This window comes from Hyla sarda, chromosome 13 (genome assembly GCF_029499605.1).
Source record: "Hyla sarda isolate aHylSar1 chromosome 13, aHylSar1.hap1, whole genome shotgun sequence".
Classification (NCBI taxonomy): Eukaryota; Metazoa; Chordata; class Amphibia; order Anura; family Hylidae; genus Hyla; species Hyla sarda.
This window is the reverse complement of record NC_079201.1, coordinates 10,710,312-10,723,538: the sequence shown is the minus strand read 5'-3', so window position 1 is coordinate 10,723,538 and position 13,227 is coordinate 10,710,312. Positions and strand designations below refer to the sequence as shown.

Sequence of the window (13,227 nt, the reverse complement as noted above, 5' to 3'; positions counted from 1 at the left end):
CTCCAGCGTGCGTCCCCGGCGTCGTTGCTATGCGCTGCACGGCGCGGTGCACTGACGTCATGCGCCGAGCCGTGCATACCAACGACGCAGGGGACGCGCTCCGGAGGCCTGTAGCAGCGCGGACCCGACCCAGGTAATTATGCCACCGGGGATGGGGGGAGGCAACGGGGCAGCGGTGCCGGCAATGGGTGCCGCTGCCCCTTCTCTCCCCCTGGCTGTCGGCGCCGCTTCTCTCCCCCTGGCTATCGGCGCGGCAATGGGGCGCCGGTACCGATAGTCAGGGGGACAGAACGGGCAGCGGCGCCGATAGCCAGGAGGAGAGAAGGGCCGGCAGCAGGGCTCTAGACCCCAGGAAAGGCGGGGAGAGAGAAGCGGGCAGCGACGGCCTCTCTCCCCCTGCCTTTCCTGGGGGTATATCGGGGTATACACGCGCACACACGCACCCTCATTTTACCATGGATATTTGGGTAAAAAAAAATTTTTACCAAAATATCCTTGGTAAAATGAGGGTGCGTGTTATAGGCCGGTGCGTGGTATACCCCGATAAATACGGTAAGTAGGGGATCATTTTAATGGTATGAACCTACAGAATAATGACAAGGTGTCATTTTTACCGAAAAATGCACTGCGTAGAAACGGAAGCCCCCAAAAGTTACAAAATTAAATTTTTTGTTCAATTTTGTCACACAATGAATTTTTTTCCCCATTTTGCCGTGGATTTTTGGGTAAAATGACTGATGTCACTGCAAAGTAGAATTGGTGGCGCAAAAATTAAGCCATCATATGGATTTTTATGTGCAAAATTATGATTTTAGAAGGTGATGATTTTTAGAAGGTGATGAGGAAAAAATTAGTCCCTAAGGGGTTAAAGGGGTACTCCGCCGCTTAGACATCTTATCCCCTATCCAAAGGATAGGGGATAAGATGCCTGATCGCGGGGGTCCCCCCGCTGGGGACCCCCGTGATCTTGCACGCCGCCCCCAATAAAATCAGTCCCCGGAGCGCGTTCGCTCCGGGTCTGATTATTGCCGATCACGGGGCCGGAGCGTTGTGACTTCAAGGCTCCGCCCCTTGTAATGTCACGCTCCACCCACCTCAATGCAAGCCTATGGGAGGGGGCGTGAGAACTGTCAAGCCCCCTCTCATAGGCTTGCATTGAGGGGGCAGAGCGTGACATTACACGGGGCGGAGCCTTGACGTCACTACGCTCCGGCCCCGTTATCGGCAATAATCAGACTGTCACGCCCCCTCTCATGGGCCCCGTGATCGGCAATAATCAGACTGTCACGCCCCCTCTCATAGGCTTGCATTGAGGGGCGGAGCCTTGACGTCACAACGCTCCGGCCCCGTGATCGGCAATAATCAGACCCGGAGCAAACGGGCTCCGGGGACTGATTTTAACGGGGAGCGGCGTGCAAGATCACAGGGGTCCCCAGCGGCGGGACCCCCGCGATCAGGCATCTCATCCCCTATCCGTTGGATAGGGGATAAGATGTCTAAGCGGCGGAGTACCCCTTTAATGACAGGGCCCATTTAATGATAGACATATTAACCTGTTTGCAGTCATTGTCCTGCAGGAACGTTTACATAAAAACAAACCAAAAAATCTTGTAAGCATATGTTTATGTGTTGGAATGCTTATCATGGTGTTGTTGTTGTTGTTGATGTGGAAAATGTGGTAATGCTATAGATCCCCTGCACAGGAAGAATATTCATCATCCATCCAGGTTGGAGCCGTCTGAATGATGTTTGTTGCCAGCTCTGCAGTTTGTACTAAAATTCACCCCATTCTGCCAAGCATTTTGGACATTTTGGAGGATGACGGCCAAAGTAAGATTACCTTTAGGTATTTTTTTTTTTTTTTTTTTTAGGTTAAATTTTGCTATGCTTATCGCAGATAAAAGAAAAAGCTCAAATGAACAGTTAAAGGGGCACTCCAGTGGGAAAACAATTTTTTTTTAATTAACTGGTACCAGAAAATGTAAAAGATTTGTATATTGCTTCTGTTTAAAAATCTTAATCCTTTCAATACTTATCAGCTGCTGTATGCTCCACAGGAAGATCGTTTCTGTCTGACCACAGTGCTCTCTGCTGACACCTCTGTCCATGTCAAGAACTGTCCAGAGTGCAAGCAAAACCCCACAGCAAACCTCTCCTGCTCCGGACAGTTCCTAAGATGGACAGAGGTGTCAGCAGAGAGCACTGTCGACTTTATGTCAGCAGAGAGCTCTGTGTTCCAAAAAGAAAAGAATTTCCTCTGTAGTATTCAGCAGCTAATAAGTACTGGAAGGATTAAGATTTTTTAATAGAAGTCATCTGTTTAACTTTCTGCTACCAGTTGGTTTAAAAAAAAAAAAAAAAAAAAAGTTTTCCACCGGAGTACCCCTTTAAAAATAAATATTGGGCTGATAATCACCGAAGAATTGTGAGAAAACCGTCACACACAGGTACAGACACTATATTATGAACTACACTAACTTTACAGCCCCGTAGCATAGTCGAATAAAAAAAAAATCCTGGAATACCCCTTGAAGATCTTTATATAGAAGTAATTTACAAATCTGTTTGGCAACAGTTGATTTAAATAAAAAATAAATACAGTACCCCTTTAAGCAATAGGAAGCATGGGGAAGATTTCTCAAAAACTGTGTAAAGGAAAAGTTGACCAGTTGCCCATAGCAACCAATCAGATCGCTTCTTTCATTTTAAAAAGGGCCTGTGGAAAATGAAAGAAGTGACCTGATTGGTTGCTAAGGGCAACTGGGTAACTTATCCTCTACACAGATCTTGATGAATCGCCCCCTATATGTTTATAATACAACACAGAGCATTTTGGTATAAAAGTCAGTGTAGCGGTATAGGAAACATTTTTATATAATTTTGTTCCCAACACTTGGAGCAGGCGGCGGGGGTCGTGACATCATGGCCACGCCCCTCATGTCATCACGCCATGCCCCCTCAATACAAGTCTACGGGAGGGGGCGTGGTGGCCACCACACCTCCTCCCTTAGACTTGCACCCAGCGCTCTAAAATGAAGATCGGGTGCTGCACAGAGATCACGGGAGTCCCACTGCTCAGACCCCCGTGGAAGGGGATGTATAGGGGCAGAGTACACCTTTAAAGGGGTTGTGCGCTGCCCAAATTTTCGGAGCTCCGCTCACAGCGTCCGGAAGTTCATTACTCCGAACGCTGTGTGCGGGCTTCCGTGTTCGCGGCCACCGGGCGTGACGTCACGCCCGGCCCCTCGCCCGCCCCCTCTACCAAAGTCTATGGGAAGGGGGCGTGACAGCAGTTGCGCCCCCTTCCCATAGACTTTCGTTGAGGGGGTGGGCAAGACATCACACTGCGAACACGGAAGCCTGCACCCAGCGTTCGGAGTAATTAACTTCGGACGCTGTGAGCGGAGCTCCGAAAGTTAGAGCAGTGCACAACCCCTTTAATGGTTAAAGGGGTTATCCAGGATTAGTAAGACAGAGCTTTTTTTCCCCCTGAAAAACAGCGCCACCTCTGTCCTCAGGTTGTGTGTCGTATTGCGGCTTAGTTCCATTTAGGTGAATGGAGCCAAGTTGGAATACCACACACAACCTGAGGACAGGGGTGGTGGTGTTTTCCGAAGACATTAGCTCTGTGTTTATAATCTTGGATAACCCCTAAATATGACAATTGTACAAAAAGTACAAGGTAGAACAGTAAAACTATTACAAGTTTTCACACAAACTATTTTTGGTGGGGTTTTTTTTACCAGAAAAAAAGCCTGGAAATGCTGCCGTGTGAACATAGCCTATGAGTGAGCCTGAAAGAGCTACCACTTGAGTCGGATTGAACTGCCACGAGTGAATTAGAAAAGGCGAGACCTGGAGCAGTTTGTAAAGGAAGAGTGGTCCAACATTCCGGCTGAGAGGTGTAAGGAGCTTATTGATGGTTATAGGAAGCCATTGATTTCAGTTATTTTTTCCAAAGGGTGTGAAACCAAATATTAAGTTAAGGGAGCCAATAATTTTGTCCAGCCCATTTTTGGAGTTTGGTGACATTATGTCCAATTTGCTTTTTTCCTCCATTTTTTGGTTTAGTTCCAATACACACAAAGGGAATAAACATGTGTATAGCAAAACATGTGTTACTGCAATCCTTTTCTGTGAGAAATACTTCATTTTCTAGAAAAATTTCAGGGGTGCCAACATTTACGGCCCTGACTGTATGTATACATCCAATCACATTGTTCATAGCAGTAAGTAGCCGCCATACTCCCCTCTGACATCATATAACTCCACCCCTGGAAAATCCTATATATGATTAATAGGGTATTGTAGTCAGTAAAGAAATCCCCAAGTTGTTAGTAACAAGGTATTACTCACAGAGATCAGCAACATCCAATCTATTCCTTCTGATCCCACAGAGAGCGGGGTCTGATGTGGATTGGGAGCAGCCATGTCTGTTTGTAAACAGAGACACTGAGCATGCTCACCCCGCTCCTCCTGACTGGTTACCCCAATGGGCGCATCACTGTGCACATGGCTAATTTACATAAAGGGGCCAAGGAACAGAACATATCAGTCATCCATGGCCGATTAACCCCTAACTGGCCAGCGACATTGGTCTGGAATCATACTCACAGAGGGGGGGTGTTCACTATATAGCAGGCAACACCCTCTTGTCTCATAAGGCAACATGTGATCCGATATGAATGGGGAAAATGAGTGTAGTGGACCATAGGATTACACAGGGGCAATATTGTCTATAACTGAAGTATATAGAAAAATAAATAAATAAAAGCAAATAAGAAGGAAAAAAATAATAACAGATAAAAAAAATATAGAAGTTAAATAAGAATAAAAACACCATTCTTTATATCCACATGAACACCTACTAGGCTAATGGTGGCTCAGTGGTTAGGACTAATGGCTTGTAGTGCTGGGGTTGTAGGTTCAAATCCCATTGGGAGCAACAACAGCAAATTAAGTTTGTATGTTGTTGTTGTCCCTCTGTTTGCTTGGTACACTCCAAAACATGAAAAGGAAAATGTTTCATTGGCTTTACCCATTTTTTTTATTTTATTTTAGTGGTAAAAATGTGTGCGCAATGAGTAAGGAAATGGGTGGGGAAAATGCCTAAACATACATCAGCCCAGACTTAGCTTTTTGGTGTGTTCAGAAAATCCGCAATTGTTTTTTTGTACAGCGGGAAATAAGTTTACAAATTTTGCTCAAACTATAGAAAAATGGAGCACTGAAGTGAGATTTCAGGAAATGTGTCCCTGCCCAAAATCGATCAAATACCCTGCTACCATTTAATACAAGTAGACATCAGCATCACACCAAACCAAGGTGGACAAAAATCATTCACCTACAATGATAAATCCCGCCCCCCCACCTGATAGGTGAAATGATATTATGGGCCCTGAAGGGGGCAGAAATTGGTGGTTGGGTTATTTACACAATTGTCCCTTTGTGAGAATTGCTTGAGGTCTCCATGTGGATATAGGTCTTTTTATTTATTTTTTGTATACATGTTTTCTGTTTTTTATCCTTTCCTACTTTTTATTTTAATTAAAGTTTCTTTTTTATTAGTTTATTCTCCTTTACCATTTATTTCCAGCTCTTCATTTAAATTAGTTCCATATTTTGCTTTCTTTTATGGTCCTATGTGGGATTTGATCCTGGGACCCTCACTGCAACAAGACAACAGTGCTTATCACTGAGCCACCACTCAGATGTTCTTTAGCAAAAAGTTTTTGAGGTCTCCATGTGGATATAAGGAATGGTATGTTTATTTTTTATTTACATTTAATTTCTATAATTTAATTTTTTTTTAAATTCTTTCTTTTTTCTATTTAGTGCTATATATAGTGAACAACCACCTCGGTGAGTATGATACCAGACCAATGCTGCTAGCTAGTTAGGGGTTAACCGGCCATGGATGACTGATATGTTCTGTTCCTTGGCCCCTTTATGTAAATTAGCCATGTGCACAGTGATGCACCCATTGGGGTAACCAGTCAGGAGGAGCAGGGTGAGCATGCTCAGTGTCTCTGTTTACAAACAGACATGGCTGCTCCCCATCCACGTCAGATCTCGTTCTCTGGGGGATCAGAAGGAATAGATTGGATGTTGCTGATCACTGTGAGTAATACCTTGTTACTAACAACTTGGGGATTTCCTTACTGACTACAATACCCTATCAGTCATGTAAGGGATTATATGGGGGTGGAGTTATATGATGTCAGAGGGGAATATGGCGACTACTTTCTGCTTTGGATAATGTGATTGGATGTATACTCTTTGATAGTGTAATGTGATTGGTTGATATTGATATAAAAGCCCGATCTGTGACCCCCTACTAAGCTTCACAAAGAACTACATGGTGTATGTACAAGTAGAAGTGAAACAGACGGGAAAAAAATTGGTGTAATGGCAAATATTCGCATAAGATCACACTATGCGTAAGGATTATGCGATTATTTGCCATATTTTGCTTTGCTCATTAAATGGTCATGGCTTTGCGGAAAGGGGGCATGGTTTATCCCAAAGGGGGTGTCGCCACCCCATTCACCAAATTTATGAAAGATTCTGTTTGCTAGCAGGCGTAAACTACGGCAAAACTCTTCTTTAGGTCAAAGATGGTGGAGATTTAATGGAGGCAGCACAGGCTTGCTGAATCTATGTAGAGATCTGCGGCCCCACCTAAATCCAGTATGTCTGTGCGCTGGTGGCAGATTATTTTTGGCAGTCAAGCTAAATCCCCTATCTGCTCTGAGTGGGCACAGTTTGAAGGGGGGATGTGTGGCATAGATGTGGAGGTATTGGAGATAATGCTCCAGAATGATCACAAAAGTTCCAATTCCAGTTGGTAATAAAATGAGTACGTTGCCTGGAATACCAATTATTTTCTTCCTCTATGCTTCAAATAAACTCCATTTATGTGTATAGGAAAAGAGGCATGGTTTCCCATAGCGACCAATCAGATTATGTTGTCAGTCATTTAAATGGTTAAATGTCGCAGTCAATGGCGATTGGGACATTTATACATTAAATGCCTGTTATCCCTGGTGTCCAGTGGTTCCATCGGCACCCCCACAATGTAGTTGCGGGGTGCCGAAGGATTGCTTGGAAAGCCCGGGGAGTTACCTGTGGTTCAGTGTCTTCCATGGACCGGCAATTGTTAAAGCCTACCAAAGGTAGTTGCAGGGTGCCGATGGATTGCTGGGAAAGCCTGAGGAGTTAACTGGGCTTCAGTGTCAGTTAGGGACCGGCAGCTGGTAAAGCCTACCTAAGACAGCCTTTAGCAATCAACGTCAATAACATAGATCGATGTAATGCAATCAGACTGCTTCCTATATGTTATCGGCTACTGCTCGTTGTGTGAAATAGATAAATACCACGTTGCCTCAGTGCAGCCTCACTAAGTCCTTGAGATAGACCCCCTGATGTTTAAAAGCTCACAAAACAAATCTCGGACCCATTACCCGTGCCTTACAGACATGAATGATTAGGAGGCAAAGTGGTTTCGTATATATGTGTGCCTAGGGGTCAGGCTTCATTTTGACCGTGTATAAAGAATGGTTGTTTTCAGCTCTGCTTCATCTACATTATTGATCTCGTGTCCATTGAATCTCCATTGAGGTTGTTCGAAGGGAAAGGAGATTTATGTATGATGTCTACCCAAACCTGGCTACTGTAATGTCTTCAGTTGTTCCTAATAAAGAAAGCCAAAAAAAACAAAAAACATGTAGCTACAGTAGCCGTTATAGTTTGTTACCTCACTGAACCGTCTTACAGCGGATTAATACTTTGGGTATTACAAGGTTCTTTGAGTTCATTTACCAGTTGTGTGTAGTGTAATCTGAATGACCTCCGGTTGCACCGTAAGAAGCTTTTAGACTATAATTAATGTTCAAGACAAGTGCTAATGGCAGGTTAAGTGAATATGTTTCTTTTATATAATTTTCTTTAGGTATATTAATATTTGTTTTAAAAGCTTAAAAAAATAAAAAAATAAACACTAAAATGAGCCTAGTCTTTAATGTCACAATGTCTTAACTAAGCAATAATTAGGTGATGTGATTAGGGATGAGCGAATCGAATCTGATGAATTCAAATTCAGTATGAATTTCAGGATAAATTCGATTCGCAACGAATGCGAATATTGCCGCGATTCGATCATGCAAATCGCTTCATTAAACTCCATTTAGTGCGGTCCAGGCTGCAGGACATCTGAAATGGCGGATCCACATGTGAGGACATGGTGCAAGGAATACTGGGAAGGCGGGAACAAAGGTTAGCGGTATGACCTTGAATCACATGCAGCCTATCAGCAGCCAGCCACCCCTGTGTTCTATTACAGAGAGGGAGGGACAGACAGCAGTGTGTGTTGCACACAAAAGCATTTTTCCAGCAGGGATTCACCTCCCAGTCACATCAGTGTTCTATTACAGAGAGGGACAGAGAGCAGTGTGTTGAAAAGAAAAGCTTTTTTAAAGCAGCGATTAAACTCAAGCCCAAATCCAGCCTAGAAGCCCTGATAGGGAAGGGAGTGAGATTGAGAGAGAGAGAGAGAGAGAGAGAGTGCAATTTTGGGTGTAGTACACAGCGACTGTGTGCTGCAGCACTGGTGTGTACTGCTGGTGTTGTACATAAATACTGTTTTGAGCTTACTGGAGCACATTGTACTCCCCTCATAAGTGCATACCACATACGTTCATCTCAGGGGTGTTCCTGTTAAAGTCTAAAGTGCCTAGATACTGTGAAAGGCCAGCCAAAAGTACACACCTGCTGGTGTTGTAGACAAATACTGTTTTAAGCGTAGTGGAGCGCATTGTTATCCCCTCATAAGTAAGCTGCCTGGCCACTGGGTCGTTTCCTGTGGGCATGGTGTCTCGGAGGCGGTGGTCGCCGCCCAGTGCTACGCCAGTGTTAGGTTAGGGACCCACTCTGACTAGGTGGCCTTGAGCTTGTACTTTTTGATCAAAATGTATAATAACAACCTGTTAGTTTTTTAAATTATGCTGAGAAGCAAATAGATCAAAATACAAATGGTGGATGTGCGGCTGTGTTTCTCTATTTGTGTTGCCATAAAAATAAACATGCCAATGTATTCCAAGTTGTGGTTACAATCCTTATTAATCTCCTGATAGTATTCGGCTTCACAGTTTCTTTTCAGCCCGGTATCAAACATTCCCGATAAAGTGCAAAAAAAAAAAAAAGTGAGGTTTTCATTTGAATAATGACACCAAATGTAGAACATAATAAACATTTGCTAATCAAAGCTTCTCTCCGCCGCGTCAACACATCATTCTGCATTCGGGAAGCTTTGTGTTGCTCACTTGGATTTTGCATGCCAATTAGGTTATTAAAGGGGGAAATGGCCGTGTGTGTTTTTGTACCGTCATTTGAAATTTAGATACTTGATTATAATTTAGAGCCGAGAACATCTGAGGCAATTCACGACACTTCACAGTTAATCTACCAGACATTGTTCTTTTTTTTTTTTTTTTTTTTTTTTAAATAGCAATACTAAATGTGAAAAAACAGATGGCAGGCAAAATGATCAAGATTGGAACTGACTGTAATCCCCCATCCTGTACAGGAACTTTACATGTGGGATTCCCTAAATATGCATAATAAATATAAGTTCCGCCCATTGTTCGATGTTAATTCCCTTAAAAATCTTATTGTAGGTACTGTGAACTGACGCGTGACAGGGTACTGATGGAATCAAAAATCTATTTAAAGGGGTATTCTGGGACCTTTTTTTTTTTTTATTTGACTGTGCTACAGGGGCTGTAAAGATAGCGTAGTTCATAAAATAGTGTTTGTACCTGATTTTCGTGGTGGTCTCGCAATTCTTCTGTGATTTTTGCCCATTTGTTTTTTTTAAGCAGCATAAAAAATTAGTGTTGTTTCAGGTTTTCCCAGGTTGCAGTGTGGCCGAGACATTACATCACTAGTCAAGGGTTCAGAGGGAGCCTGTCTGTGCTACAATTGGTGGAAGGCCCGTTGGGTGGGAGAGCATTATGCTAAAATTTGCTGCAGCTGGAGGCACCCAGATCAGAAAACACTGGTCTTTTTCATTGAAGGTGGCACAGGTGTGTTTCAGTTGGTCGAGTTGACTGATAAATAACACTCCTTTTTGTTTGTTTGTAGCATCTTAGGAGACAGAAAGGATTACCGTATTTTTCGCCCTATAGGACGTACCGGCATATAAGACGCACCCTAATTTAAAGGTGCAAAATCTAGAAAAAAAAGATTCTGCACCCAACAGTGATCTTCAACCTGCGGACCTCCAGATGTTGCAAAACTACAACTCCCAGCATGCCCGGACAGCCATTGGCTGTCCAGGCATGCTGGGAGTTGTAGTTTTGCTACATCTGGAGGTCCGCAGGTTGAAGATCACTGGTATAGGAGGTAATACTCACGTGTCCCCGCCGCTCCGGACCCATCACTGCTGTCCGCTATGTCGCTCCATCGCTGTTGCCGCGTCCCCGTGGTGTCCCCGATGCTCCGGACGTCTTCTTCCCCGGGATCCACGCTCTCCATCGCCGTCATCACGTGGCTACGCACACTGCTCCTGTTGGATGATAGGACGGCGTGCGCGACAACATGATGATGTCGAAGGAGAGCGCCAGCCATGCAGGGGATCCCGGCACGGAGCAGACATCGAGGAGGCAGGTCAGGTCCCTCCCGGTGTCCTGTAAGCTGTTCAGGACGTCGCGATCTCACCGCGGTGGTCCCGAACAGCCCGACTGAGCAGCCGGGTTACTGTCACTTTTGCTTCAGACGCGGCGGTCAGCTTTGATCGCCGCATCTGAACTGTTAATACAGGGCATCCCCGCAATCAGTGATGTCCTGTATTAGCTGCGGGTCCCGGCCCTTGATGGCCGCAGGGACTGCCGCGATAGGTGTGTATTTGCCGTATAAGACGCACCAACTTTCCCCTCCAGTTTTGGGGAAGAAAAAGTGCGTCTTATACGGCGAAAAATACGGTAATCTTAAACATAGCCAGAAAAATACAGTGATCCCTCAACTTACAATGGCCTCAACATACAATAGTTTCAACATACAATGTTCTTTTCTGGACCATTGTAACTTTGGATAGGGGATAAGATGTCTAGGGGTGGAGTACCCCTTTAAAGGACACAACGAAGAGAATTATCATTGGAAAATTAAAGAAAAACAGCAAAGATCCCATCATTTTAACTGGTTGTCAGTGCTTGTAATGTTTTGCTGGTCAGTGTATATGCTGAGAATGTGAATAGTTTTAACAATATTTATAGGGGTACTCTGTTGCAGAACATCTTATCCGTTCTGATCACATGGTGTTTGACCACTGGGACCCCCTCGATCTCCTGCCTGACACCATGCATGGAGAGATCTCTGCTTCGTGATGGATTACTGTCGACCTCCGCACTAAGCGATGGCTGACATATCCCTCCATGTAGCTCTATGGGAACGCTGAAGATGCCCAAATGCTGGGTGGTCAACAGTAATCCGTTCATGAAGCAGAGATTGCTTCGTGCATGAAGAGAGTTGGGGTGCTGGGCAGGAGACCCCTGGGGGGGAGAGGGGTTCCCAGCAGTCGGACCCCCCGCGATCAAACATTTAAGGAAGGATAAGATGTTTGTCAACAGAGTACCCCTTTAATGTTTTTTCTTTAAAATTGATGGTGTATCGGGTGTATCAGATAAGTAAATAGGGTGTTAATGTTTTCTACTTTTTCTATTTGTATGTTAATTCCAGATGACTCAAAAAGATTTAAGAAACAGGTTCCTTAAAGAATTATCAACTTCTTGCAGATTTCAGAATCTGTATAAGTAATCAAAAGAAACAGAGTTTTAGGATGACTGAATGACCCTTTAACTTCTATATCTTTGGTGTTACAATATACATTTAACTGAGATTATACAGTATCTATTGAAGTAGTTTCTAAATTTATGCTTTATGTAGCCAAGCTGGAAAAAGGCAGTAGAACGTAACTCACATGAAAATGGAACATAGCTAAAGTATAAAAAAAATAATCATCTGATATATCAACCGAAAGATATCCAGGTGACAGAAGTGGAACTTTTACCTATAATAAATTGGATGAACTTTTTCTCTGCTGAGTTTGTCCTACTTTATCTAAAAGACTTTGATAAAGAAAAAAATCGGTAAAGTTTGAAAGTACATTTTGCAGTGTGAAATACTGTATTTTGTCACTTGTCATGCTTTTGTTTTTACAGCACATTTGTCTCTAATAAAGTTAGCATTTTTCGGTCAAACAGGAAGATAAGGTACACAATCAACAGACAAGAGCAAGGAGGACAAACCAGGCACAAGCCAGAGAGTCAAAATACCAGGAGGATAGTGCAGTACAAAATCAGAACAAGAAGATATGTCAAGACAAGCAGGGGTCAAACCTATGGAGTAGCATGGTACAAAGTCAGAATGCAAAGGCAGGGTCAGGTCACTAGCACAGGTCAGGTTAGGTCACAGCAAACAGTGGGTACAAAAATGCGGAAGAAGGGAAGATTCCACAGTCATGAGCAACTTAGCTAGTGAGATGACTTTTTAAATATCCCACTGCTGGGAGGTTTGAACGTCGGGACTGTGGCTGGTTGGCCTAGCCCTTATACCTCCCAGTTGGCTGGACCAGCCGTGTCACTAGCGATGAATGAACATGCAGAACCATCATCAGGACAACAAGGATGCTGCCTGCTGGTTATGTTTATGCACATAATATATACATTTGTGAGAAAAGGTTCAGTAGAACTTGTGTCTTATCCCCTATCCAAAGGATCTCCCTGCTGCACCTGGCATTCGTTTAGAGTGTCGGGTGCAGTGCCGAAGACTCTTGACGTCACGGTCATGCCCGCTTATGATGTCACGTGGCTCAACTTCACTCCATGCCGGATGACTGGTGATGCTGGGTGGAGGCTCGTGATATCACAGCCTCGCCTTCTCCCATAGACTTGCATCACGAGCAGGCATGACAGTGACGTCAAGAGCCTCCGCCCCGCATTGCCAGTCATCCGGCCAGAGCAATGTTCGCTCCGTGCACTGGATGTCTGGGGTGTCGCAGCTGAGATTGCGAGGGTCCCCAGTGGCGAGATCCCCACGATCAGAAATCTTATCCCCTATCGTTTGGATAGGGGATAAAATGTCTAGGGGCGGAGTACCCCTTTAACATCTCTGCTCTTTCTATGCTTACTAGTCCGGTGGGTTGTCCTACTCAATGATTGACAGTCTCCTGTA

At 44.2% G+C, this 13,227-nt stretch overlaps 1 long non-coding RNA gene across 2 annotated transcripts in view; it reads left to right on the top strand.

Moving 5' to 3' along the window:
* LOC130297553 (uncharacterized) overlaps positions 1–12,146 on the top strand; it is an 83,888-nt gene extending 71,742 nt beyond the window's left edge. Inside the window, exons 3-5 of one of the 2 annotated variants that reach the window (XR_008849581.1) lie at positions 1,704–1,830; positions 3,747–3,904; positions 11,734–12,146. This is a non-coding gene — a long non-coding RNA (uncharacterized LOC130297553). Of the gene's footprint in view, positions 1–1,703; positions 1,831–3,746; positions 3,905–5,596; positions 5,747–11,733 lie in introns of those variants that run through there. The other variant, XR_008849580.1, reaches the window with a different exon arrangement.
* Positions 12,147–13,227: the final 1,081 nt, after the last annotated feature.